Source organism: Triturus cristatus, chromosome 1_2 (assembly GCF_964204655.1).
Source record: "Triturus cristatus chromosome 1_2, aTriCri1.1, whole genome shotgun sequence".
NCBI lineage: Eukaryota > Metazoa > Chordata > Amphibia > Caudata > Salamandridae > Triturus > Triturus cristatus.
In genome coordinates this window covers 710713364-710741286 of record NC_140580.1, presented here as the reverse complement: position 1 = coordinate 710741286, position 27923 = coordinate 710713364, and the positions used below count along the sequence as shown (strand labels likewise).

At 43.1% G+C, this 27923-nt stretch overlaps 1 protein-coding gene and 1 long non-coding RNA gene across 2 annotated transcripts in view; one reads left to right on the top strand and one right to left on the bottom strand.

Annotated features, from left to right (window-relative positions):
• The window catches only part of LOC146867876 (uncharacterized), a 39847-nt gene extending 31998 nt beyond the window's left edge, over positions 1-7849 (top strand). The window contains exons 4-5 of the long non-coding RNA XR_014962378.1: positions 7283-7347; positions 7759-7849. This is a non-coding gene — a long non-coding RNA (uncharacterized LOC146867876). The remainder of the gene's footprint in view (positions 1-7282; positions 7348-7758) is intronic.
• The window catches only part of EPHA8 (EPH receptor A8), an 876683-nt gene that overhangs the window by 313517 nt on the left and 535243 nt on the right, over positions 1-27923 (bottom strand). The gene's annotated exons all lie outside the window — the stretch shown is intronic.

Below are 27923 nucleotides of genomic sequence, written 5' to 3'. Positions count from 1 at the left end.
TAAATAAGCCCCAAAATATTCTGTACGTTTTTTAGGTCTTTCACCATTAGGTATCTGAATATAAAATAATGGGCAGCGTAACTGAAAAATACATTTAAAAAGTTGTTACTCAGTGGGAAATGCACTATAGTACATTATTAAAGCTCTATTAGTTTAATGCACTGCAGAGGTCTGTGTGTAACCAGCGAGCCAGAGAATTAAATCTTGATTGGTGCACTGGAGAATAGTGACATGTATTTATTACGCTACGAGGTCACAGCCTGTGACAGAAAGCAGTGTGGATATGTAAGTCATTATTTTATACTTGCAATGGTGCAAAATGTGCCAAAGGTTTTATGACAACATGGTGCTTCCAAAATGTAGGTTTTAGTAATACCAGAGCGTATGTAATGCAATTTTGTTTTACATAGCTGTCCCTTCACCACCTCCTTGGAGGCACTAAGTGCTGTGTAAATGCAGTTAGAATTAAATGCAAGCACTTCACAGACCAGTTACTAACTCTTTGTACTACCACTCAAAACAAAAACAAATCTTTGTCATCACAAAGCTTGAAGTGATTCTATCAATTTATGCCAGAACCAGCTCCCAAGCACCATTGATAGCGGAAAGCTTTTTACAGCACAAGACACTGATGAAACTTCACCTGATAATAGCCGTCCCAGGAGGGCTGTTTTTTCCCAAAATGAAAGCAAACATTTTGGATTGCAGACACAAGTGAAGCTGGGGAATGACCGACCCCCTTCCCAGAACTCCATGGCCCCGCTGGGTGTCGCACCCCACAGATTGAAGACCTCTGTGTAAGTTGACTGCTTCCAAGTGTTCCTTGGAAGGTAATGTACCACACTTCCTCTGCTTTATTTGTCTTTACTTCTTGGGACACGGTGCTGTTGTAGTAATTCTACTATGGACTACAGTACTTTGGTTAGTGTCTGTGGCCTTATCTGTGCAGGTGATCAACCCAAATATCCTCAAAATATTTATTCGCTGGAGATAGTTTTATTTGATGTTGTTAGTAATAGAGTGCTTCAAGTAGCATGCCATAATGCTTAGTGATTTCTGTTACAGGATTGTATGTTAAACCTATCACCTTTTTATGTTGTGGGTACATTCTAGTTTAGATGCTTATTCTATTCTCAGGATGGATTTTTGCTAGTTCCTCAATATGCTCTGGCTAAAGTGATAGAAGCATCCTTGAATTGCAGGGTGTGTAAATTTAAAGACTAGGTAAAATAATAATTTTAAAAAATCTACGGTCTTTTTTATGGATTATAGTTATTGGTTTGCTGTGTTAAAAATGTGTTAAATGCGATCACATTTCATTGGAAGTTGCTCTTCGTTTGTTAGGTAAAAGTGCATATACTTATAGAATGTTTGTGTTTTGATATTGACCATGTATATTATGTAGTAAATTGTTAATGATAGCATGAATTATTATTTGTATTGGTATTGTGTTTGTCACATAGTAAAAACGTGTCTATTTCATATGACTAGTAAGTGGTCATGTATGTCTATAGCTTCAACTTTTTAGGCCCTACTGGTGTTTCCCTGGTTGTTCTCCATGTTGTTTCAATTAATGTTTCTGAGGATGGTATATCAGGGAGTTGTCCATCAGTAAAGTGCATATACTAATAGGAGGTTTGTATATTTATAATGAGCATGTATTCTATGCAGTAAGTTGCTATTAGCAGTATTTCTTTTTATTGTTATTGTGGTTGTCATATAGTAAAAAGGTGTGACTAATGGTCATGGATGTCTATATCTTTATCTTCATATTTTTAGGTTCTACTGGTATTTCCCTCACTATGATCCACATTTTGTTAATTAATGTTTTTTATGGTTGGTATGTCAGGGAGTTGGCCTTTTACTTGTTCAGAAATGTTTTGTCTAATATTTTTAAGTGTGATTCCTGTTGACTCTTGTGAGCCCTTACTGGCCTTTTTGATCCAGTAAACATTTTTTGACTTCTATTCCAGTAATATTCGGTGGGATGGTTATGTTCCCAAACACTTTCAACTATTTTGTTTTTAGTGGTAGCCCTGACATAGAATATTTTTGAATACTATTTTGTGCAATTATGGTTTACGTTGTTACTGGTGGTACTGTCTTTAACCTAATAACAGCTTTTTGGATTTGATGTTTTTTGCTTTTTCAACATTTTATCTGTGGGTTTTAGAATATAGAAAATGTACATTCATTGACTGAATGAACGATAGGTGACGGTATAATAACAATTTTACTTTGCAAGTGCATTTTTTACCATATGTTCTGAATGTTGTCTTTACTTCTTTTTATTGGTAGAAGTTTTCTTTTCTGTTCTGTTTGGTGTTGTTTTTGGTACTGTTTTATTTTGTTGGAGTTTATTGATGGGAAAAAATGAATTGTGCCAATTTATGTTTTAATCTAAAATGTAGCTATGGGATTTTTTGTTTTATTTTTGTTGAAGTGTTACTTTTACTTTAATTTTAGTTCTGTGTTTTGGTTACCATATTTATTATCGAGGTGTTGTTTTTTGACTTATTGCCTGTGCCTTTATTTTCTTTCCCTATTAGAATTTTTCCTTCTTGTATAGGATGCCCCTGTAATTTGGAAAATAAGCATATAGAATAGTTACAATTATTTGTTATCTTAACATACTTTTATTTATTTATTCATTTTGTTAGCTTCCGTTGATTGTCAACCTTACTTTGGTTGGAGTATTTAGTGGTTCATTAAAGTGTTTCAGTCTTCATTTATAGGTTTGCAGTCCAGTTGAGTGATTCTGCCCTGCTGTAATTTGTTTTTAGGAAGCATTTTGTTGACTTTTTTATAACCTTTGCTAATTGGAAAACATTTTTATTTGCTAACTTTAAGTTCAATTTTATTGGTTGCTTGGAGACTGGTTTGAGGGTTTTTTACACCACGTATGGTAAACAATAGTTAGTGTTTTCATTATTTATTTACTCCATAAAATTAAGGGGTCCATTACGATGGCGGGATCGCAACAGAGCCAGGGACCGACTGCCGAAGTTGTGGCGGTCCCGCAATGCATATTATGATGCCGGGGCCTATTACATTGCGGGTGGATCTGCTGGCTGCAGACCGGCCCGCAATGAAATAGGAGTGCGCACATCATTGCCATGCACTACATGGCAGGCACCACGTGGTGCCTGCCACGTAGTGCATGGCAATGAGAACCCCCAATGTGCACCCCCTGCCCCCGACACCCTGGGGGCCCACAACGGGCTCCCAACACCAGACACTGCATGCCTTTCACATGTAAAGGCTAATCTCCACATGCATCATAATATGGATGGCGGTGTCTTGCAGACACCGCCACCATATTGTGACCCTTTTCCGCCCGGTCGACGAGTTGACCCGCGGAAAAGCGACGGACTGTCTTTCTGTCCGCTGCGTCAATACGGCATGGGTGGCGGGCGGATGGCCCCCGCCGGGCCAGCGGTGGCTACCGCTGGCCCAATGGGGGCAATCCGCCCGCTATCCTAATGGGCCCCCAAGTGTCTACAGAACTGACAAAGCCTTTCAGCCCAAATCAACAGCTGAAAAAACCCTGCATGTGAACCCTTTGCTCCATGTATCTACAATGTATATTCTCTTGTAGACATGCTAGCACTAGCCCCGTGGCACGCACCTCAAGGTGCCTGCCACGGGATGCAGGGATCAACAGAGGGGCACCATAGCTGACCCCTAGGCTGCCATCCGGAGACCTTGCACCTATGGGGGTCCCAAAGATGGATTTCCACAGTCTTTCTGTGTCAGAAAGGCTGGCACAGAAAGGCTGTGGGAATCTGCCATCGTAATCCCTCGGGCGGGAAGAGCCGCCCTAGGAATTACTGGCCCCTTTCTGAATGGCAGACGGGCTCTTCAAGCCCGTCAGAAGCCCTCCGGAAAGCCCGTTCAAATTCCTTTCTGACCGACCATATCCTAGTTGGTCGGTTGGAAAGGAATCCAAATGGGACATTTCGATGCAGTCGGAATGGCTCCGACCGACGGTCTGAGCCTTTTTTGACCGCATCGAAATCAGCCCCTAAGACAACAGCTCTTAAACTCCTCAGATTTTCCCCTGCTTATGATACTCTTAGCCACATAATGATGAGGGAAAGGTTGGAGCAATAGTAGGAATAGCCACATCAGCTCAATGGAACTAATTATTTCTCACCCACATCTTCCGGAATGTTGGGCAAGTAATTTATGATATATCTTCTGAGATATGGTTTTGTTTCTCTCTCTCCCTACACTGTCACACTGTAGGCAGCCTTGCACGTTGCATACAATATTGCAATGCTGTGTGCATGATGGAATATTATGCCTGATCAAGAAGACATACATTTTGGTGCACACCCCTCTCTATCTTATTCAGTTGTGAAGGCTTGGAGTCAAAATACATAGATAGTTTAATGGGAATGACCATGCACAACCAATGGTACACCATCTTGGTGCAAAGTAGTGGAACTTACTTGTGATACTTTAGGGCTGCTTTTCAGCTGAAAAATAAATACCAATATTACACTTTGCACCAGTTTGCAACACTGTTGTGGTGTAAATATGGTGCAAATTGTTAGTATAAGAGGGCCATTGTATCATTTGGTGTTTCCCAGGACCTACTATCAGGTATTCAAAATGTGAAGGATCGTGCAAACAGAATATCCTGTCAAAGATATTGAGGACCAAAATATTGAGACGGTAAGTGCAAATAGGCAAGTATAGATTTACTTTTCTTAACTCAACATCTACATGCCTTGAAGATATATATTCACTGAAAAAACTATAGGTTTCAGGGACGTTATAGTTAGTTGGTCATTTCACTCGTACAAAAACAGTGAAATTCTAACGTTATAGTTAGTAGAGCTAACTATAACTTGTACCCCCGCATTGCACTGCTGATGACGTCACATATTACATCACTCATGACATGGTCAGTGACATCACTGATGACATCTTAAATGACATCACTGATGACATCACTGATAACATCATCCAGTGAATGTGTGTTTTTGTAAAGTTTAAATATTTTTTTATATATGTTAATGCCAAGGTGTATTGAAGAATGAGTTGATGTATAAGTGTCTGGGTGGAGGATTTAATAGGTTTGTGACTGACTGTATAAGTTAGTGATTAAATGCCTCGTACTGAATGCATGGGTTAGTGACTAAACTGTGTGAATGTCTGTATCAGTCTCTCAGTTGTTGTATAAGCTGCTGCATGGGTTGATGATTAGGTACATGACTGTCTATATGGGTTACTTATTGGTAGCATAAGTATTTGTATGGGTGGCTCAGTGTTTGTGTGTTTAGGTGGGTGGACGGTGTGTGACTTTCTGCCAACATGTGTGAGTGGCTAATTTACTGGGTGTATGGGTTCAATAGTGCATGTGGAAATAGCTGTTTTGGTGAGTGAGTGTGTGTATCAGTGTGTTGATGAGTGAATGTATATCTCACTGGTATATGTGTAAGTAAGTACATATGTGAAAGGCAGTATATGTGAGTGTTGGAGTATATAAATGATTCTATGTGATAGTGAGTAATTGTGAGAGTGTCTTTATAAATGTGTGTGTGCTTGTGTCAATGATTGTATAAGAGAGTAAGTATATGTTAGTATCTGTATGAATAGGTTAGATAGTGAATGTATAACTGTATAGGTGAGTAAACGGCAGTGTTATAGATTCTTTACATGACTTGCTAGGTGTGTCAATAACTCTATGGATGAGTGCCGGTGTATGAGTGTTTGTATAGGTGTATGAGTTCATATAATAGTGCTGTATTGATGAGTAACTGCATGTTACTGTATGGGTGAATTAATGAATGTGTGTATAACTAGGAAGTAGTCAGTGGGTATATAGTAACTGCTATTGATTTGTCTATGGTTTAGAAAATGGTACTCAGGATTTTAGAGTGGGTGTATCAAAGATTATATTAGGGTGTGAAGAGGTGCATCAGTTTATCACGTGGATGATGTCATCAGTGATGTCATCAGTGATTTAATTTGAGATGTCATCAGTGATGTCATCAGTGATGTCACTGACCATGTCATGAGTGATGTAATATGTGACATCATCAGCAGTGCATTGCGGGGGCGCGAGTTATAGTTAGCTCTACTAACTATAACATTTGAATTTCTCTGTTTTTGTACGAGTGAAATGGCCAACTAACTATAACGTCCCTGAAACCTATGTTTTTTTCAGAGAATTTCAAAGGTTTTTTAAATGCTAATTTCTAACTATAACGTCCCTGAAACCTATGGTTTTTTCATTGAATTTCAAAGGTTTTTTATATGTTAATTTCTAATTATAATGTTCATTAAACCTATAGTTTTTTCAGTGATTTTAAATTATCATTCCATTCTCAACCTGGTTAAAACAGCCGATATCGCCAGTTTTCTAGCAATAGCTCCCACCAAAACAAAATGGCCACAAATGACAGCAACAAATAACGCAAATATTATGCAGAGTAGTGTTCCTGCACAGAGGTAGAACTACAGAGAGATACGAGCTGACGGACTGAATCACAAAATGGCTGCCAACACTTCCTAGTCTCAACATTTCGCAGCCAATGAGCCGCAAGCTGGTGCTCATAACGCCTCAACCAATCAGATGTCAGAATTCTCAAATATCGATATCTGTACAATATGATATTTCTCAAAAACTACTGAACGGATTTACCCCATTTAAACTAAAGCGTGCTTTCTGGACCACAACCTTTCTCCCTGCCAAATGTGGCAAGTCCCCTCGCAAAGAGGCACAGCAGCGTACAACCTCGCAAAAGTAGAGAGCTGCAAGCCGACAGACTGCCTTCTAAAGGCATAGCTGCGAGCTGGTGATGTGGGCAGAAGGAGTGTGAAAGGGGTATCTTGCACAGACAGAGCTCTGCTATATTAAGTGGTGCATCCACTTGCAAAGATAGAGAGCTGCGAGCCGACGGACTGACAGACACCTCCGGGCACTGGGAGTGGTTGGGGTGCAGCAGCCTGGATGTGCAGGAATGAGCAGTCACCTCTGGGCACTGAGAGTGGATAGTGTGCAGCAGCCTGGGTGCACAGCAGCGGGCAGACACCTCTGGGAAGTGGGACTGGATGGGGGACAGCAGCCTGGGTGCGCAGGCGCAGGCAGACACCTCTGGGCAGCAGGAGTCGATGGTGTGCAGCAGCCTGAGTGCGCAGGCCGGACAGACACCTCTGGGTGACGGGAGTCGATGGGGTGCAATAGCCTAAGTGCGCAGGGGCGAAACAGAGAATTACACGTATGCAGTTGTATGTACTCTGCCATTACTCTTTCTATACTATGTTTCAGATGACTAAACTTGAGGGCTGCATTATGTCCCGGCACATGGTTGGAGACACACCGGTGGCAGAAAGGTGAGCTGTGAAGAATTTCTCCACAGTGTCAACACCCTCTCCATCTCTTCCTTTCTGTCACTCACACTCTTTCTCTCTCTTATTCTCTATATCTTCCTTTCTCTCTCTCACTTTCTCTCTTTCTCTCTCTCTTCCTCTCTCTCATTCTTTCCTTCTCTCTCTTTCTCTCTCTTCCTCTCTCTCTTCCTCTCTCTCACACTGTTTCTCTCTTTCTCTCTCTGCTGTATCTCACTCTTTCTCTCTTTCTCTCTCTCACTCTTTCTCTCTTTCTCTGTCTTCATCTCTCTCACTCTTTCTTTCTTTCTCTCTCTCTTCCTCTCTCACACTCTTTCTCTCTTTCTCTCTCTCTCTCTCTCTCTCTCCTTTGCTGGACGCATGAAGCACCATCTTATCTTTCTTTTTGTCTTGCAGGCTGTGATTCACAAATTGTGCAGTTGTATGTACTCTGCCATTACTCTTTCTATACTATATTTCAGATGACTAAACTTGAGGGCTGCATTATATCCCGGCATGTGGTTGGATACACACCGGTGGCAGAAAGGTGAGCTGTGAAGATCTTCTCCACAGTGTGAACACTCACTCTCCCTCTCCATCTCTTCCTTTCTGTCACTTCCACTCTATTTCTCTCTTATTCGCTATCTCTTCCTTTCTCTCTCACACACTTTCTCTCTTTCTCTGTCTCTTCCTCTCTCTCTCATTCTTTCTTTCTCTCTCTTCCTCTCTTTCACTCTTTCTCTCGCTTCTTCTCTCTCGCACTGTTTCTCTCTTTCTCTCTTCCTTGTATCTCACTATTTCTCTCTTTCTCTCTCTCAATCTTTCTCTCTTTCTCTGTCTTCCTCTCCCTCTCTCTCACTCTTTCTTTCTCTCTCTTCCTCTCTCTCACTCTTTCTCTCTTTTTCTCCCTCTCTCTCTCCTTTGCTGGACGCATGACTCACCATCTTATCTTTCTTTTTGTTTTGCAGGCAGTGATTTTCTTTCCTTTGCTGGACGCATGACGCACCATCTTATATTTTTTTTATGTCTTGCAGGCTGTGATTAACAAATTGTCGAGGGATGACACGCCATACCTGTACCTACTTTTATTTAGTTCTTTTGTTTAAATAAAATGTTTTATATGTAAATCCATACATGACTAAGATTCTTATTTGTCCAACCTCACAAGCATCTTCCTATTAATAATTGTACAACATTAGCCAATTTTTTACGTTCAAGATTCCCTAACGTGACTGTCACATTTGTTTGTGGGGGGTGGGGGTGTGGGGGGGATGGCGGACAAGGAGATGCTGCTGGGGGGTGTCGGAGCAGTGTTGGGTGTCCGACCTGCATGATCGTTGGCTCCATTGCATGTGTTCCCAGAGACTTGCAAGCAGGTGGGCTGGCTCATAGATGAAGAGCTGTGAGCCAACTGGCTGGAACAGCTGCAGGCCAACAGGTATAGGGAAAGGTGCGGGCCGTCGGCTTCCAAAGGGATAGCTGAGGAACAGTGATGTAGGGAGAGGGAGCATGAAGGGGGTATCTTGCAGAGAGAGACCTGCGGTATATTTCCAGTTTTGTCTTCACAGATACAACTGCAGGCCCGAGAAGTCGCACCCGAAGAGTTGCGAGCCGACATGTGGTTCGCAGACAGAGACTTGCGAGCCCAAGAAGGGTTTTGGGGGTATGCTGGTGATGTGGGAAGAGGGTGCGTTACCTGCTGATGTGGGGAGAGGCAGCGTGAAAGGGGTATCCCGCACAGACAGAGCTCCGGTATGTTTTCAGAGTTGCCTCAGACAGATGCGAGCTGATGGACTGAATCACAAAATGGCTTTTCAATGCTCATATAGTGTGACTTATCAACAGTTCGCACCCAGGCTCGCAGAGGGACAGCTGTGGCCCGTGGGCTTGACTCGCAGAGGGAGAACTACGGGCCATCCGCTCCCAAAGGAACAGCAGCGTACTAGCTTGCAGAGGAAGAGGCACAGCAGCCTATTAGCTCGCATAGGTGGAGAGCTGCGAGCCGACGGATTGGCTTCTGAAGCCATAGCTGCGAAGTGGTGATGTGGGGAGAGGGAGCATGAAATGTGAATCTCGTACAGACAGAGCTCCGGTATATTTTCAGTATTGCCTCACAGAGGTAGAACTACGGAGAGATACGAGCTGATGGACTGAATCACAAAATGGCTGCCAACACTTCCTAGTCTCAACAGTTCGCAGCCAATAAGCCGCAAGCTGGTGCTCGTAACGCCTCCACCAATCAGATGTCAGAATTCTCAAATATCGATATCTGTACAATATGATATTTCTCAAAAACTACTGAATGGATTTACCCCATTTAAACAAAAGCGTGCTTTCTGTGCCACAACCTTTCTCCCTGCCAAATGTGGTGAGTCCCCTCGCAAAGAGGCACAGCAGCGTACTACCTCGCAAAGGTAGAGAGCTGCGAGCCGACAGACTGCCTTCTAAAGGCAGAGCTGTGAGCTGGTGATGTGGGCATAAAGAGCGTGAAATGGGTATCTCGCACAGATAGAGCTCCGCTATATTAAGTGGTGCGTCCACTTGCAAAGAGGCAAAGCAGTGTACTAGCTTGCAAAGGTAGAGAGCTGTGAGCTGACGGACTGCCTTCTAAAGGCATAGCCGTGAGCAGGTGATGTGGGCAGAGGGAGCATGAAAGGGGTATCTCGCACAGAGCTCCGCTATATTAAATTGCCCCCGGGACCTTTGTTTTATATTTATACTCGATGCGAGGCACAAGATGGCTGCTACCACTTCCTGGTTTGAAGTGTTAGCAGCCAATCAGAGGACACGTCCTGTTTTGAAGTGTTAGCAGCCAATCAGAGGCAAGCTCGTGCTCGGGAGTTAGGCTTCGCCCAGATATATATATATATTTTTTCCTTTAATATCTCAAAAACTACTGAATGTATTTACACCATTTCAACAAAAGCGTGCTTTCTGGACCAAGACCTTTCTCCCTGCCACATTTGGTGTAATTCCGTTCAGCAGTTTGACCTGTAGCCTTGTCTAAAGTTTCCTATGGAAAATGCATTGAGAAAACACGTTTTGGGACCCCCCTTTTTTCTCTGTCCCCCCTTGACCAATCACCCCCAAACGTTCAAGATAGGAGCTGATCAATAAAGAGAAACTTTTTGGAAAATCTCATAAAGATTCGTCAAACGACGCCAAAGGTATAAGCACATGAAAAAATGCTTTTCCTATGGAAACATGGTCCTAACTATAACTATCTACTGGCGACCATCAGTAGATAATATATGTATATATATATATTCACTGAAAAAAACATAGGTTTCAGGGGTGTTATAGTTAGCTGGACATTTCACTCGTACAAAACCATTGAAATTCCCGTTATAGTTAGTTCAGCTAACTACAACTCGCGCGCCTGCAATGCACTGCTGATGACGTCACATATTACATCACTTATGACATGGTCAGTGACATCACTCATGACATCACTGATGACATCTCAAATGACATCACTGATGACACACTTAGAAGAATTTCCAAGTGAAACCAGGCAATGATATCCTATGGAAGGAAATTCAAGTTACTGGTAAGTACGGTTAGAATTACTTTTCAGGATCAGTACTGGGCTCAGAGATGCAGCACAGAGGTCTCTCCTGATAACAGGTGAGTGAATTGGAATTTGTTGTTCTGATGATTTTAGGTGAATATTTTAAAGTTTCAAAACTCCACACTTAGAAGAATTTCCAAGTGAAACCACTCAATGTTAGCCTATGGAAGGAAATTCAAGTTACTGGTAAGTATGGTTAGAATAACTTTTCAGGATCAGTACTGGGCTCAAAGATGCAGCACAGAGGTCTCTCCTGATAACAGGTGAGTAAATCGGAATTCGTTGTTTGGATGATTTTAGGTGAATATTTTAAAGTTCCAAAACTCCACACACACAAGAATTTCCAAGTGAAACCAGTCAATGTTAGACTATGGAAGGAAATTCAAATTACTGGTAAGTACAGTTAGAATTACTTTTCAGGATCAGTACTGGGCTCAAAGATGCAGCACTGGTGTCTCTCCTGATAACAGGTGAGCAAATCGGAATTCGTAGTTCGGCTGATTTTAGAGGAATATTTTAAAGTTCCAAAACTCCACACTTCGAAGAATTTCCAAGTGAAACAAATCAATGTTAGCCTATGGAAGGAAATTCAAGTTACTGGTAAGTACAGTTAGAATTACTTTTCAGGATCAGTACTGGGCTCAAAGATGCAGCACTGAAGTCTCTCCTGAGAACAGGTGAGTAAATCGGAATTCGTAGTTCGGCTGATTTTACTTCGGTCCAGTATATCTAGAGCCACTTTCCTACACCATCCCCTCCCTTCACCACTGTGCAAACACGCCCTGTGGCACGTTTTAAGTTGGAGAAATTATTCCCCTTCAATCCTGAGGGTCCCTAGAGTACAACTAGCCCACTAGGTACATCCAGTAAGCCCCACAGAGCTGCGTTGCAGAGAGGTGTAAAAAGGGGCGTGGCCTCAGACCTCTCTGCAACGCAGCCCCCTGGCGCATACTGGAGGTTTCTGGTGGGCTAGTTGGCCCCCAGGGCCCCCAGTATTCAAGGGTAATTCGTTCTCCCTCTGCTAATGCGCCAGGGGGCTCGTTTGCAGAGTGCTACAAGAAAGGGGCATGGCCTCCGGCGCGATGCCGGTCTTTTTTTTTTTTTTTTGTTTAAGAAGGGGGGCTGTGTGGCCCCCCTTCTTTTCCTAATATTTTGGCCCTGGGGACCCCATCCCCCAGGGCCTGCGCCCTAATTTTTTTTTAATAAATTCGGGAAGGGGGCCGCGTGGCCCCCCTCCCAAGGCCATAATCAGCCCTGGAGACCCCATCCCCCGGGGCATGGCCCTTTAAAAAAATAAAAAAATTGCATACAGGAGGGGGGCTGCCTGCCCCCCTCCTAAGGCCATTTATGGCCCCGGGGACCCCATCCCCCGGGGCGGCCTTTTTTTTTATTTTATTTTTTTATTACATTTTGGGGAGGGGGCGAATGGTCCCCCTCCCGGGCCACTTGTAGCCCCGAGGACCCCATCCCCCAGGGCTGGCCCTCTCCGTTGGGGACTGTGGGGGTTCCCCAATCCCCCCACGGTCCCGCCGGCTCCCCACCTCCTGCGGGAGCCGGCAGTGCTTTTCCACACAGAGAGCTGCTAAGATGCAGCTCCCCCTGTGGAAAAGCAATTTGCTTTGCTATTTGGAAGAGAGAGCAGGTTTCCTGCTCTCTCTTCCAAATAGCAAAGCAGTTTGCTATGACATGGTGGGAGCCGCGAGGCTCCCGCCCTGCCATAGCAAATTACAGTGTCCCGGGGGTGGGCACCCCGGGACACTGCAGGAGCGGCGGTCCCCAGGGCCACAACAAGGCTCCCATCTTTTACAAAGCTCCGGGGGATGGTGGTCCCCAGGGCTGGGGGGTCCGTCATGGACCCCCCAATTTAAATCTTTAGTGCCCTGGGGAGGTGGTGGTCCCCGGGCGTGTGGGGGGGCTTGAGCCCCCCTCACAGGGTATTTATTTATTTTAAAAAAGCCCTGGGGTGGTGGTCCCCTGAGCTGCGGGGGGCTGTGTGGCCCCCCCACAATGTTAATAAAGTCGAGCCCCGGGGGTGGCAGTCCCCGGGGCTCGGGTGGCCTTAGAGGCCCCCCACATTAAACTATTAAGCCCGGGGGGTGGTGGTCCCCCCACACTTTATTTTTATCATGCCCCCGGGATTTAGCGTTTTTTTTGTTGTTTTCTGCAGGGTCCCCACACCCAGCGCGGATTTTGCAGATTTTTAAAATAACATTTTAAAAATGTTGGGCCTTGGGGGTCCTTGTGGGAACCCCTGAGCAGGCTTAGGGGGTCAGGGTGTTTCTACCCTGCCCCCTTTTCGCGTTTTGTGCGTTTTTTTATTAGGTTTCTTGTGCCTCGGTTCTACCGAGGCAAAAGATGGCTGCCAACACTTCCTGATTTGGAATGATGGTAGAAAACAAGCCAGGGGCAACCCATGAGGGCAAGTTTAGGATGGTGACCACCTATTCAGCGGAAGCGAACTATTTGAAACGTATGCTTAAGAAAAATTGGCATATCCTAAAAACTGATAGCGTGATAAGTGAAGATATCCCCACACATCCACTAGTGACCTTTAAGAAAGCTCGGTCTCTGAAGGATAAACTAGTGAAAAGTCATCTTGAGAAAGAATCCCAGGGTGGGGGAACCCTGAAAAACATGAAGGGCTTATACCCTTGTGGTAAATGCAAGGCGTGTTCCAACAGTAAAAGAGTTCTCTCCTATAGCATTCCAGATGTACAGGTAAAGAGGATTATTAACAAATTCATTACCTGCAGTGTACTGCTTGCTATGTCCGTGTGGCCTATGTTATATAGGTAGCACTATACATCCCTCAAGATTAGAATATTAGAGCATCAAAGAGCAATCACTAAAAATCATGCGTCATATCCTGTAGCGAGGCACTATGCAGAGAAACATTCCAGTAATAGGAATTTACTAAGGTTTTATGGTTTAGACCACGTACCCGATAATATCAGAGGGGGCGATAGGTTGAAAAAACTGCGAAGGTTAGAGTCACGCTACATAGTGGATTGCCAGACAAAATCCCCGAAGGGTTTGAACAGTGGAGAAGAATTGGCGTCACACTTGGGGTCATGATGATCAACTTATGAACATGTATAAGACATAGTGGCACTGGTTCTTAAACGGAACTGCATGAATGGTCAATGGAAAAGTAGAGCAATATGGAGATAAAGAATTATAGTACATTTAATGATCATGTATGAAATTCATAGTGGAATTGGTATTTGAATTGCTGATTATCTGGTAAGGCCACAGCACAACATAAATGAAATTGTGGGTTTTATCATTTCTGTATATTCTGTGGCAGAAGAAATTATGATAGTAACATGCCTGTTCTAGTATCAGTATGTCCATATTTTTAAAGGGACTTAAGCCGATCCACGGCTAGATTCATTTTGAGTAAACACAGATATCGCCAGATACGGACTAGGTTAGGTTGCACACTTATATAAAGTAGTAGCAATTCTGCATTGCCACAGTCAATTCATGGCATAAATTTGGCGTTTAGCGAGTATATGTGTATTAACCAATGTTATTTGCACATTGGAATGTTTACAGTAATTTGAAAAGATGTATAATTGAGTTAAACATTATCGCTATGGTTGTTTCCTTATCTTTTCATAATATTGAACAGCAATTTGGTAAAATACATATCAAACAATCGCTAAATTGCATATTACAAAATGGCGCATCCTGCGATGATACTATGTGTAGTCCCTTTTCTATGTTGACATACGGATGTTACGCCTGTATTAAGAATGGCGGCCTCCCAGTGTGTCGACAAACACCGAGGAAGGCAGTTCGCCGAAACGCGTTTGTTTGGTTCGGAATAAAATTTCCTCCGAGCGTCTCCCGTGAGTGCTTATTTCTCTTTACATGAAGAGGATTTGGAGCTACGATATATATATATATATATATATATATATATATATATATATATATATTACCTACTGGCGGTCGCCAGTAGGTAGTTATAGTTAGGACCCTGTTTCCATAGGAAATCCGCAACATTCTATTTTGAATAACTTTGGCGCCGGTTGACGAATCCTCGCGAAATTTTCAAAATAGGTGGGGCGCTACGCTCCGCTCCTACCGTGAAAGTCTCGGGGGATTCGTCAAGCGGGGGCTGAGATAAAAGGGGGGTCCCAAAACGCGTTTTTCCCATGCATTTTTCCATAGGACCTTTAGACACAGCTACAGCCCGAACGGCTGAACAGAATTACTTGAAATTTGGCAGAGAGGTAGTCCTCAGGTCAAGGAAGTGCCTTTTGTAGGTTTGGTGTAAATCTGTTCAGTAGATTCTGAGAAAATAGCCTTTAAATCAATATATATATCTGAGCCAGCTTACGGTGCGCTTACGGTGCGCTTACCGTACGCCTACGGTGGCGTGCGCGAGCGCGATTTTGATTGGCTGTTAGATCTTAGTAAACATTCGAATCGGTCGAAACCAGGAAGCGGCGGCCGCCATTTTCTCTCTCGCTCTCTGAGTTGGGCAGCAAAAACGATGCCAAAAAATGTCTAAAGAGGCAGTTTCTTGAGATCCTAACCACCCAGCATTGATATAGGGGTCCCCAAACAACCCCCAAGCCCAAATAAAAAAATATTTTTTTTTTTCGGAAAATCGCCGATTACGCTTACCGTACGCGTACGGTAAAAAATGTTAAAAAAAAAAGAAATTATCCATAATCTCCCCACCCCGTGTGCAAATTGTGCCCGAAGGGCACCATTTGTGCATGGCTTATTACACGAAAAAAATAAAAAAATAAAAAATTTCACAAAGATGCGCATAATATGTCCCCCATGTGCGCACGGTGCGCGAAGCGCATCGTGCGTACATGGCCCATCCCGCATAACGTGGGCACGCGGTGCGCGCAGCACACCGCGTGACCACCGTGCGTGCACGGCACTAACTGCGTAAACCGCGTGCTCACTGTGCACGCACGGTGCGCGAAGCGAACGAACTGCGCACGCCACGAATGGCGTAAAGTAACTTAGCATTTAAAAAACCGTACAAATTCACTGAAAAAACCATAGGTTTCACACACGTTATAGTTAGGAATTAGCATTTAAAAAACCTTGCAAATTCACTGAAAAAACCATAGGTTTCACACACGTTATAGTTAGGAATTAGCATTTAAAAAACCTTGCAAATTCACTGAAAAAACCATAGGTTTCACACATGTTATAGTTAGCTGTACATTTCACTCGTAAAAAACCAATGAAATTCCCCCGTTATAGTTAGTGCAGGCAACTATAACTCACGCGACCGCAATCTTCTGCTGATTACATATGTGTCTTTATGAAAAAAAAAATATTTGTAATATATGTATAGCTAAAATTTAATGGAAGAAGACATGGGCAAATAAGTGTCTAAATACAGTATTAGCATCAGCAGAGGATTGCGGTCGCGTGAGTTATAGTTGCCTGCACTAACTATAACGGGGGAATTTCATTGGTTTTTTACGAGTGAAATGTACAGCTAACTATAACATGTGTGAAACCTATGGTTTTTTCAGTGAATATATATATATATAAAACCTTTTCAGGCATAGAGTAACGCATAAATTATGCAAAAAAAGAAGCAGAGAACTCTGGGTAGTTCGCAAGTTTAGGTGTTTAGGTGGAAAGCAGCTCCTTCAGATGAGCACATTTGGAGTGTCGCTTGAGAAGTACCCAGAGTTCTTATATATATACACACACATATATATAAAACATAAATTGCCTTCGCGCTTCGATACGGTCACTCGACCGCACCCCTCCCATCCGGGCTATCACCTCGTGAAGTTTGCACAAACTGTTCCCGATTGCATGGAACAAGCCGACGCGTTTCGAGGCTTCGGCGCCTCTTCTTCTGGGCTTCTGTGGAACAGCATTGAGAGAACACCTGATTGTTCTTGCCATACCTTTTTATTTCGCAGTTTGCCAATCACGGCGTACCTTCACTTTATGCTGCATTGTGGGACATGAAGTCTTCAAACAGGTGAGCCACATTATAACTTATAGTAAGTTCCATGTCCATTCCTGGTTAGCTATATTTTGCACCTATAGTAGGGTGGGAAATAGTTTGTGCTAACTTTCATATTTGCGGGGCGCCGTGCTGAGAGAGAAGAATAGTTCAAGTTCTTCAGCCTTCCCATATACGCACTTCCGCTGGGAATGGTGCTCCTTATCAGGACCGGACGGCCATCCAAAGTAATATAACACAAATCGCCTTCGCGCTTCGATAAGGTCACTTGACCGCACCCCTCCCATGCGGGCTGTCACCTCGTGAAGTTTACATAAACTGTTCCCGAATGCATGGAACAAGCCGACGCGTTTCGAGGCTTTGGCGCCTCTTCTTCCTGGGCTTCTGTGGAACAGCATTGAGAGAACACCTGATTGTTCTTGCCACACCTTTTTATTTCGCAGTTTGCCAATCACTGCGTACCTACACTTTATGCTACATTGTGGGACATGAAGTCTTCAAACAGGGGAGCCACGTTATAACTTATAGTAAGTTCAAGGTCCATTCCTGGTTAGCTATATTTTACACCTATAGTATGGTGGGAAATAGTTTGTGCTCACTTTCATATTTGCGGGGCGCCGTGCTGACAGAGAAGAATAGTTCAAGTTCTTCAGCCTTCCCATATACGCGCTTCCACTGGGAATGGTGCTCCTTATCAGGACCGGACGGCCCTCCAAAGTAATATAACACAAATCGCCTTCGCACTTCGATAAGGTCACTCGACCGCACCCCTCCCATCCGGGATGTCACCTCTTGAAGTTTGCATGAACTGTTCCCGATTGCATAGAACAAGCCGGCGCGTTTCGAGGCTTTGGTGCCTCTTCTTCCTGGGCTTCTGTGGAACAGCATTGTGAGAACACCTGATTGTTCTTACCACACCTTTTTATTTCGCAGTTTGCCAATCAGGGCGTACCTTCACTTTATGCTGCATTGTGGGACATGAAGTCTTCAAACACGCGTCGGCTTGTTCCATGCAATCGGGAACAGTTTATGCAAACTTCACGAGGCGACAGCCCGGATGGGAGGGGTGCGGTCGAGTGACCTTATCGAAGTGCAAAGGCGATTTGTGTTATATTACTTTGGAGGGCCGTCCAGTCCTGATAAGGAGCACCATTCCCAGCGGAAGCGCGTATATGGGAAGTCTAAAGATCTGGATTTTTAGGATTGTGATTTCAGAAGAAAGGCAGCTGAGAAGACAGTCTAACTTGCAATTTTTAAAGTAGCTGTTGATGCTCTGCCGGGGAGCGGATTTTCAGAGACTTTGGCAAGCAGCCATTGTGTCATCACAACGCATCCATAATACATTATTACAGTGGTGTGATTTTCATGTTACTAATGAGTAGCTATGTCACAATTCAGCAATGGTACGCAATTAGGACAAAGATTTTGTATACGGACTAAAGGCTTCAGAAACCTCTGGCTGGACTTGCACAAAATCATAGGAAGCAGTTCCCGCTGTCTGCTGGCCAACCCTGGTGCATATTTGTCAAGTGTTTTTGAGATATCACTCAGCAAAATCTCCTAAAGGAATTGAAATGGCAAAAAATTGTTTATAATTCCCCCTATACTGTTTGCCTTCCATGGTCAATACTGACAGATCATGGTAATGTGCATGTGTTCCATTCTATATAAAATATACGCCCATTTGTCCAATGGGGCCAAAGTTATTAGCAATCATATAGTGTATTTTTCTGTATTAGTGGTGTCAAACATAACTGCATGCTCACTTTTACTGACTGAAATAAACATTCATTGGTAAGTATCAGGATCCATTCTAAGGCTTGCATGGACTAAGATTTATGTTAATTTGCATTTGTAAAAATCATTGTTTCTATGAAACGTTACCTAAATGAAAAGGATAATGGGCTCTTAAAGTGTAGAGAATCAAACAATAACCTAGATCCTGGGTCCCTGAAAAAAAACAGTTTCATGGTGGAGCATTTTCTTCATAATTATAGATTTTCCCTCATGATCGTTATGTTCAACTGTTAAAAAGGGGACCCATTTTCCCATTTGGACTTAATACACCGAAATGATGGATTTGGGGCAAAGGCATTTGTCTGCAGTATGAAAAAATGTGTATTTACACGTAATTCTAACGAGGTGCAAATAAAAGTTTATTCAATGTCAGAGCAGGTTTTCGTTTTACTATTGATGAAGTTTCTGGTTTGCAAATGTATGTTTAAAAAAGCTGTTATTAAAGAGTGTATCCCAAACATTTATTTTTAATGTGTGATGTCTTCAAACCTAATAACAATACTATTCTACAGTGTTGTATTTTGTGGGTGGGAAGAAATTCTTTGGAGACCCGGTGTCATGAACACAGAGTAAATAGTATTCTATATGCAGGTTTTACTTGTTCTTTGCTCCATAGTTGGAAAAGGCAATTTTGATCAAATGTGTCTCTATAAATTTCCATGCCATACATAAAAGCATATAATCATTCATAAAAGTATTCTCAGCTGTAAATGCATGTTCATGGCTAACAGTGCCTCCTTTTCATTTAAGCTTGCCAGGAAATTGCAAAAGGATTCCTGACAGGTATAAATGAAGTTAAAATTGTGGATTTCTCCAGTTCGCAGAACTCTGCACTAGTAAATCCTTTGCAAGGCATGAGAAGTGGGTGTTTGTTACAAGCCCAAGTTTCCCTTACAAGTTTGTGAGCGCCCACAAATGTGTACATTTGTGGGCATTCACAAACTTCCATCAAACCCCTACATTTTTTGGGGGTACAGGAGAAGAGTTGTATCCAAGAGGAAAACTTTTTACATGTGTAGAAAAATAGTGAATCAATGTGCAGTTGTATAGCGGGGTTCATGCTCCCTGTGCTGAAATCTCTACTACGTAGATTTCCGCCCAGGAGTAATTGATGCTCGCCCTGGCTTAAATGCCTCATGACATTCTGAGAAATGCACGAAGAAGTACATGCGAAAAAAAATTAACAGCATGCTCAGACGGAGGTGTAAACTGCCGTCAAAACATTTACCAGTGGTGGCTGGTGACCTTTGAAAGTGTTGGGGCGTAATCCTTGGTTCAAATTCCAGTGAGTTTCTTCTTGAAGTGCTCTCTTACACTTTCTTGCACTAAGGGCTTAATTTACAAATATTCGGTGTAGGGCAGTGGCGCATGTCTTTTTGCTGCGCTGCCCTATGCCAAATCGAAGGGGCAGGAATGCACCATATTTACTAGATACAGTGCATTCCTGTCCTTTTAGCCAGCGTGGGTGCACAATTTAGGAACACCTTTCTACACAAAAACAATAAATGGAGGTGTCCTCGTTTTATGTGTGCTGCAAAATTAGCACACAGGAAAAGAGGAAAAAAATAGGAAAAATGAAAACATTTTTCCTCATTGTGTCTTCTCAGGGGATGTGTAAGGTTTTGGCACTGCCCCAATTTCACGTGACTTTGTAAATATGGGGCAGCGTCAAAATCTATGGGTGTTGTATGGGAATACCCACAGCGTTGCCCATGGAACTCCTCCTTGACACAGAGTAAGGCATGCAGCGCTTTGGGCTGCCTTGTCTTACTTCATGTGTATGAGGCCATGCAAAATTACACAGGGTGGCTTTGCGTCACCTCATAGATATGATTGAGAAGCCTGCACAACCAGAGCATCTAAAAAGTGATGCTCCGGCAGCGCAGGCCTCTTGTAAATAACCCCTAAGATTACTGTCTCACTTTGACTCACTCAGTCGCACTCTGTCTCACTAATTCACACAGTCATTCTACTGTGGCCCACTCCATCTCACTTAGTCCCACTCATTCTAAATTACTCGTTCTTACTGTGCCTCACATACAGTAACACTCAGTTTCACTGTCATTCTTCCTCACTCACTTACATTCATTCTCATACATACTCGTCCTTACTGTCACTTATTCTCACTCACTCTAACTTACTCCTTCACTGACTCTCTCTCACTTTAACTCACACACATAGTCACACAGATATGCCCACGGTGCTGGCATGGCACAGGCACATTTGTGCACCTGTGTCAGCAATCAAACAATGTCACTAGCTGCCTCAGTTTGTTGCTGGACCAGAAGCAGGTCTTCATTTTATTTCTGTTGTACCTAAAGTGAATAGTTATTCACTCTTGATACAATAAAATGGACCACAAAACAAGGAGGGAGTAGTGTAGCCCATAAAGGAGAGCTGTCACTGGTCCAGGTCCACCCATCCATCAAACCAATCCATCCACTCAAACATCCATTCTTTCACATAGCCACATCCCTTTAATCCATCCATTCATTCATCCTTTCAATCATCTATCCATCCTTCCACTTATCCATACACCCTTTCTTTCCATGCATCCACCCTGTCACTCCATTCATCTATACTTTCACTCCATCCATCTTGCTCCCTTTGGCTCATCCATCTATCCACCCTTTCGCTCAGCCACCCATCCTTACACCCATCCATCCACCCTTTGGCCCATCTATACATACATTCCTCCTTTACCCTTTCACTCAGCCAGCCAACCTTTCACTCACTCGTCCATCTATTCATCCATCCATCAATTCACCCTTTCACTAATCCAGCCATCAATCCTTTTATCCAGACATCCATCTACCCTGCCTGTCACTCATTAATCCATTGTTTTTCTCATTCATCTTTACATATGCACTTTCAATCATCCATCCTTTCGCTCACCCATCCATATTTTCACTTGATCCACTCATCCACTAATCCATCCTTTTACACTTACACTCATCCATCCATCCTTTCACTCATTCCTCTATCCAGCCATCGATCCATCCTTTCTCTCATCATCCATCCAGCCAACCTTTCACTCCTTCATTCATTCACACTTTCACCTATCCATCTATCCACCATCCCTTTCACTCATACACCCTCTCTCCCTTTCACTCTTCCATTCTTACATCCATCCTTTGACTCATTCATCCGTGCATCCATCCAACCCTCCTTACTTCCACTCACTCACCCTTCCAAGTTCATTATGAGCCTTTGTCTGCCAAGTTTTAGACAGAAGAGGACCATCAAGAACCCCACTCCGTCTGTAGCTGCTAAAGAAGGGTGGGGGTGGGGGGTAATGGTGCCCCTGCTGCGTAGGCTTAACTGCATATTTACCTCTTAGTCCACTAGTGCAATTGTTGTCTGCAGCTGGTTCCTTTCTTCTCTTGGGCCTCTACAGAATCTAGATAAGGAGAACTCTGTCTTCGATTTTAAAAGGGATTTATCAGAGAGTAGGAGTGTGACATAGCCTAAAGACCGTAACATCAGTGTATTATGTTTTAATTTGCAAGTTACAGAAATATGTATAATGACCAGTGGAGCACGAACCAGTTGGAAGTGCTATGGTGCGGTCTTTGCATTGTCAATGATATTGTATGTATTTTTTGAAATGCCAATAAAGTTTATAAAAAAAAAAAAGGAGCACTCTGTGTGCTCAGCTCCATAATGTTTTTATCAACGTGAAACCAAATGCAGTTCCGAACACGTGTTACTGCCAGGAGAGCAGCCATCTGCACCCTTCCTACAGCCTGCCCCTCTGTGATAATCAACAAATTGTGGCCACCCACTCCCTCCATGTCCTCATCGGCCTTCCCGATGCCCAGCCATTGAAGGGACCAGCCAGTGAAGTGCATTGAGTTTTGTAACTGCCCAGGGCCACTGTTCATGCACTCCAAAAGCAACCAGATCCATGTCATTCTAATTTAGCACTCCCTCTCATGTGATGTCACTGCTGTAACTTGTGCCCGCAGGTCAAAGAAAACTTTGCCCAGCTGGCGCTTGCGCTGTGGGACATCTGCAAAGTTCACTAGAGTTCACCCAGAAGATTCAGCACACCACCTTAGATCAGTAATTTCTTTCCAGCTGCTCTGTGTTTATTTTCCATGTTCTGGCCTCTAACCTGAGGGTGACAGGGCAACGCCCCTTTTGCCCATGAACCCCAGACCCCCCTGAACCTTTTTTTGTGTGATTAGGGCCCAAAGTCTTTAGGCAGGATCTGCTGAGCATGTACAGTTTTCTGTTTTAAGAATCCCATAAACCTTTCTATTTTCTGTATGAAAATTCATCATTTTCTATATGATTAAAATAACCTTTAAAACAATGTAAAAATCCCAAAATATGCAGCTAATATTGCCGGATAATGTAGCTGTAATTGCATAATGTGCTGAATAATTTGTCTTTGCTTCCTGTATAATCTAGTGAACTCTTCAACATAATTAATGTCTACTTTGCCATGCTATTCCAATGCCCCTGCTGATAGGTGCCAAAATATAGAATGTACTATATATAGAGGAAAAAGGAATGCACTAATAACTCAATGCGTATCGTATGTACATGCCGAATTGCACATTTTTGAGACACCTGCATCTTTCAAAATTTGGAATCCCTAATTGTAGCGTATGATAAACGAAATCCTCTAAATCTCTGCCTTCAATAAAATACCGTTCACCATTCTTTCTCCCAATTGTATAACCTTACTGGTCTTGTTACACATTGTCAATATCATCCTTAGAACATACATTTTCTTTCACACTTGGGGATTCTTTTTCTAGGTTGAGAAAGCTTCTAAATCAATGGATTAATGAGAAAACAACAGGGCAGCACACAGTGTTTGTAGCAATAATAAAACAAGTCATTGATTAAAAAGGAACTGTAGCACTACTTAAAACCCTTTTGTGCAAGAATGACTGGTGCTTTGTGCTGACAACATAAAGCACCCTGTTGTACAGCGAACATGGTGCATTTTTACAGCTTGTCTGCGTGTGTTCTGTGGGTGGTTTTAAATATACTTGCAGCTAGCCCCGTTTCATCCAAAAATAAACTGGGTAAAATTGCCGATATTTCTGTTCCAGCATTGCTGGTGAAAAGTGCCTGTTTTGCAGGATGGTTGGAAATATGCAGAATAAAGGATCTGTGCAAGAGGTTACTTCTGCCTCTATGGACAATTCACATAAAGCCTTTCTTCTTACGTACAGACACTGCTGAAATGCAAAACTGGTAGAATTATACCCATTCTGGCTCAATAACAGAATAGGCTGACGATTCTGCTGAATTTTCAGACATTCCATTGAAAATTGAATTTGCCTAGTTTTGACACTCCATAGCTCCGCGAAGCCCTTGGCAAGTCTTCCTTAGATGCGTTACGCGGGGTGGGGGGGGGAGGGGGTGTTCAAACAATGCCAATGCAAGAGAGTATAGCTATGACTCTTTTCAACCAATTTGGGGGCATATTAACAAGAAATTGCGATAATGTTCGCAAAGCGCGCTTAGCGCTATTTCTCCTATCGCCGGCTATCGCTGGATATCATCGCCGAGTCAGCGCGGTTTTACCAACGCGTTTCCCAAAGGCGATATAAAATCCAGGTATAGCGGCGAGAAGCACCAATATCGCTGGAAATACAGCGATAATTGATGAGCGCAAGTGAAAAGCTTGTTAATATGGGAGTGGGGACTTAACATGTCAATCCACCTCCCATATTAAACATGCTTAAGTCAAGTTTTGAGCAGACGTTAGGATCCGGCGAATACCGCGGTTAGCGGCAGTTTTGATATCGCTCCTCAAGTCCAGGGCCTTGTAAATACAGCGTTGTTGTGGTAGCGCCCTCTTCCATGTTTTATTTTCATAGGAACGCCTGCTTTGCCTATGAGAACACCTATTTTGCATTTCCTTGGAGATGCGAGGCGAGGCGTTAGGAATCCGGCTGCTAACATGCGCTAATGCATGTTAGCGCTGCCTTGTAAATAGGGCGATGTAATTTTCGCCGCTTTTTGGCTTTTTAAGCCAAAAAAGCGGCGAAATTGCCCTTGGTAATATGCCCCTTGGATTGCTGTGCAACCCGGTGATATAACTCATTTTGCTACTCATATTGTCAAGCATTGGTAATATCAGTAGATAAAGCCTTGTAAAGCTGGTGCAATGGTTATATTTTTTTAAACCTGTTATTGCAAACACGTCACAGAGAAAGTAGAAACAAAGAAAATCATGCTGCAGCCTAAATATGTCAGCTCAATGCATGCAATACAAATTGTAATTAAAAAATAATTAAGTTTCACATATTATTTAATAGAACAATGTGTGTGCTTCTTATTAGGTATGAGGATTTAGCCCAGGTATAAAAACCCTTTTTTGGTTTTAATGCCTGCTGCAGAAAATATATGATCCTTTCGGCACTAAGAAAAGGTACTACTGTCTTTGAATTGGTGCAACCTGAAATTGTTTTTCAAACACACCAATATGGCAAAAATGTAAAAGGAAAACAATGGAAGGAAAGTATTGTTTAGGCCCAGAAGTTCTTTTACAGAAGTGCACTTTATTTAGGTGGAAGTGCACATGTGATCAGGATAAAAAATGCTGTCAAAGAGCAGGAAGGCCAATTACTGAAGAGGGCTGACCATTGCTCTATGCTTCCAAGCAGCTTGCTTAGATGGATAGAAGCAAAACATGTGACAAATAACATACCAATCAAGGAAGAAGGGGGCCCAAAGCCTCTCTCTCTCTCTCTCTCTCTCTCTCTCTCTCTCTCTCTCTCTCTATATATATATATATATATATATATATAATATATATCTATACATATATGTATATAGAGAGAGAGATAGATAGATAGATAGATAGATAGATAGATAGATAGAAATTTTACATTTATGATGATTTGCTTTATTTATATAGGGCTGGCAAGACCGCTTAACTGGTGTCAAGTCCAAACCCCAAAGGTTGGCAGTGCATTTTGCATTCTGTAACGTGTTGCTTATTTCTATCATTAATCACTCTTCATTTAATTTGCTCCGGATTATACTTAGTAATGAAGATTGTTGAAAAAACGTGGAGTGTCACTCAAAATCTGAAATCAGTATTTGTGATAAATCACTTTAGGTATCAACATTAGTGCCTAAATAGGCTATAATATAATTTATTATGTTGGATATTCTCATTTTCCCTTCCTAAACCTTTTAACTTTCTCAGAGTTTTTATCTAAACCAAAAATTCTAATATCTTGGGAACTTTTAACATTTTCGGTTTTTGAACAATTTCATTTTCTGAGATATGGAACTTGAGCTCCTTCTAATAGAGTATGTCAGAATAAATATGCTTAGCAACAACAGAGATTATCAATGGCTTGCCCATAAATAGCTACTGAATGAGCCAGTAGAGATTCACATTGAAAACAATTATAACAGGCCAGAAGCACCAACCATATTCTTCATGGATGGAGCACACATGAAGTCAGTGGATATCTTGGGTAAAGAGTAAAAGTAGACACTTTTATAATCAAGCATATTTAGCCCTCTATTCAGACTATTGAGAATGTCTTTGCCAATACAAATACTTAGCGCCTTATTACGAGCTTGACGGTCCTCCTGTGAGACTGCCATGGCTGCTCTCTCACAGGATCGCCAAGCCCATTGTGCACCCCCCCACCGGATTATAACTGCAATCCATTGCGGGTGGGCAGTCAGTGCTGTGGCGGTCTCACGGCGGTGGTTTGTTAGGCTCATAGGAGAGCCTATATCGCTGCCTTGAGATAGCCTGCTGCATATAGGTGCACTGTGTGGCATGCACCATGTCATGCCTGCCACAGTGTCCCATGAAAGTGCAATTTTAGGGGGCACAACATGTGACCCCCACACCCACCCCCATGGGCAGATTTGCCCGGGGGCCATGTTGGGGCCCCCCTCTATGTCTTTCCGCCAGCTTTTTCATGGTGGAATCACCACCACGAAAAGGCTTGCAGAAGGGCAAGTAGTAATGGACAGCCGTGCTAGGATCAGCACAGCCTCCATTCCTCCCCACGTTCAACACCACTGGTGCCACGGGATCCAGGATCCTAGCGGTGCCAGCAGTGTTGTAGTATGCGGCTGGTGGTAAGACTACACCATTCCTGATATGGCGGGCGGATCACAGTAGTCGGACCGCCACCACAAGTACAGTGTTCCTCGGAACGCTCTACTCATAATAAGCCCCTTAGAATGTTAGTACTACCAGTGTTTGGCAGCAATATTGAAGCACAGAAGCATGATCGGTAAATGAAATTATTGAATGAATTTACTCTGTTGGAATAAGGCACACACCAACAAAGTGCAGTAAGTATGCACTTAATACTGATTCTGAAACCTCCTGAGGCGGAAAGCCGGGAGTAGCACTAGCGATAGCATTTTTTAACTGTGTGACATTGTACTTTTAAATTGCTCACCGATTCTTTGGCAGTACGCTTCGGACCCAGGCATCCCCGCACAGCGGAGTCAACGCTGACACGGGCAACGCCTCTCTGTTGACGCCATTGCATTTCAGTCGAGCTCATTGGGCCACGTGACACGCTTACCTGTGTTGGCCATGCCCCCCCTTCACATCCCAGCAACCCCATAAAGCATGTGCTTCTGCCGGAAGTGCAGCGGACGAGCGCAGCGGGCGCGCCGAAGGCGCTCTTAAGGCAAGCTCGTCTGCGCTCGTCCGCGCTAGGCAGAGCACAGAGCCAGACACTATAAATAATGGCATCCCCTTTATACACAGATACTCAAGGGATACTTTGCTACGTCTGAACAAAGAGGTAAAAAGCTCATGTCAACACTCTCTAATCGGGGATAGTTCCTCTAACTACTGCCATCATTGTCCGTATAAATGTACACCCACCGTTTCTCAACTCTGCCCATCCACCAATATGCACTTGGCCTTCATTAATTGCAGATCACTCCCCAAGCACTCAATAGAAATCTACCATACCTTAGAAAATCGTAAGTTAGACGTTCTTTTCCTAACAGAAACCTGGCTGGAACCAGACTCTGACCCAGACATCGTCAATTCCCTTCCCCCTGGCTTCCTAATACAACACGTGGACCGTTCTAAAGGGAAGGGAGGGGGTATTGCCATAATTTATAAAGACCACCTGTCTTGCCGAATACAGGGCAGCCCCCTCCGTGACTGTGAAAATATCTTATTTTCCATTCAAGTTTCCCCATGTAGATCTCTATCTGGAATTCTCATCTATCGCCCCCCAGGACCCATGGGCCAGTTCAGTGAATCTCTCATGGAACTTG